This window comes from Austrofundulus limnaeus, unplaced genomic scaffold (assembly GCF_001266775.1).
Source record: "Austrofundulus limnaeus strain Quisiro unplaced genomic scaffold, Austrofundulus_limnaeus-1.0 Scaffold1639, whole genome shotgun sequence".
NCBI lineage: Eukaryota > Metazoa > Chordata > Actinopteri > Cyprinodontiformes > Rivulidae > Austrofundulus > Austrofundulus limnaeus.
Genome location: NW_013954041.1, coordinates 50,019 through 52,234, shown reverse-complemented (window position 1 = coordinate 52,234; position 2,216 = coordinate 50,019).

The window sequence follows — 2,216 nt, the reverse complement described above, 5'->3', positions numbered from 1 at the left end:
AAGAATACGAACATGTTCCTGCATGAGGCCCAATCATTGCAGAAAAAAAAGACGTCACTCACCCGACGTATTTGTCCACATCTGCTCTGGTTTAGCTCCACAGTTTTTATCAGTCAGATTCCTCCGTGCACAACGTCTGTTTCATCTCCATTCATGAGTTTTTCATGGTACGACTATTTTTATAAAACTCTACTTCCTGGTGTCGGCTCTGGGAGCTGTCGGGGGTTTTTTCCCCTCTTTTTTATTTATTTATTTTTTACCGAGTGCAGCAGCGCATATTAAGCACAAACAAACAAGCCATATTGTACATTTTTCACGGTTTGACTATATCTTATAAAACTGTGCTTTCTAGTCTGGGAGCAAGTCGTTCTTTTTTCTTAAACCCCACCGAGCGCAGCACAAACAAAGACGCTCACGAACTTTAGACCAATCACACATTACCGTCGACACGGGAGGRGGGTCAAAAGTTCTGCCGGTGGGGGTTGTGCCAAAAGAGGCTGTCGACACGACGCTGCGAAGCCCGGTGACGTAATTTTTGTCATTAAACTGTGACAACCCGTGCCGACGTCGGCAGTTCGGAGGGAGTATGTTTTCAGCTTTATTGCAAGTATGACTCCGCCCCCTGTAAGCAAAAGGTGTGAATCAGGGCCCCAATGATACAAAGAGGGAAAGAGAGACAAAAACAAAGGGACGTTGAACCCCCGCTTGCATTCACTACATACACATAACACGACACGAGTCAGGTGATGGGACACTTGACCCTCTATTAACAATAGAGTTAATCAAGCCTATTGTTAGGCAATGGTCCTCTTTTGCATGTGACTAACCTGTTTGTCCATGTGGAGGCAGTGCTTATAAGGCTGAGTTCACCTGAAACTCATCAGACTGAAGAAGTCTCTTGGAGGAGAGACGAAACGTTTCACTAAAGAAGAACCCGTCCAGAGGAACTACTTATTCTACTGATTTTTTTTCTACCTGGATTACTGAGATGCATCAGGACATAAAATGCTACATTKTTTGTGCCTGTTCTAGTTCAAGCTTCCTGTTAGTTCAGGTTCAATTTCTTGGTCATGTGCTTCTGCTTTATTCTGATAGTTACAAAATGTTTATATATCTCAAATGATAAACATTGTTATTATTGTTGCTGGTAGGTGCAATGTAAAGTGATCAGGGAATTTTGGAGCATGAAAAATATACATATTCTGTCCAACAGAAGTTTTTATTTTTTGTAATTTGCATGCATTTCCATGTTTTCTTTGTGTACAGTGCATCAGTACAGCAAAGCAATGCGTAAGCAGAAGAACTGTGTCACTTACTCTAGTTTGAGGACCAGCTGTGTGCTAGATAAACCAGCAAGTAAGCATATTGTTCATTACTGTGTGATAGATACACACTTCCAGCTAAAACACATGCTGCTGCAGTCTTTGGTTTCACAGGTAGTGCTGTTTTAAGTTTTATTTAAACACTATTGCTGATTTGATCTTCACTGTAGAAAACTGTCCCAGTACAGAGACAGGGTGTCCTGACCATCTGTCACCTTCTTTTACTGTCTGCAGAAAGCTTCCAGCGTCTTCTGAAGAAAAAATCAGCTTTCAGCATACAGAATTAATTTATTTATTTATGCAAAACAAACAATAATCTGCAGAATGCAATCGTATAGCATGTTCCCACATTTCTCTACTTCAATGAACAAACCACCAGCAGCAAAACTTTGCAACCCGGACTAATCAAAAGAAACACTACTTTTTTGCTGGCAAACAGAAATCACCAGCTGCAGTCAATCATGATCACCAACAAGACGTGTGTATTTGAGCCATCTGTGTATTTTGACCCCATTTTTTGGTTCATCAAAATAATACAAAAAGACTTGTCATATTTTACATCCTGAGATGTAAAAAACTCAACAGACTGAAGAAGTCTCTACGAGGAGAGACGAAATGTTTCACTAGAGAAGAACCAACACTGCAAAAAAAAAAGTTTTAAAATCTTATATCAACCAAAAAGTCTTTTTGATCTTGTTTTAAGACTGATTTACTAAACAAGAACTGATTGTGTAAGAATAATAATCTTGTTTTCAGAATGTGTAAGATTATTTGTCTTGTTAGTCTGAAAATTTGACTCAAATTAAGTCAAAATTTCTGATTTGTATTTTCTGTTGTATGAATACAAGATGTATTTATGTTTTTTTTTGTTTTGTTTTGTTTTGTTTTGTTTTG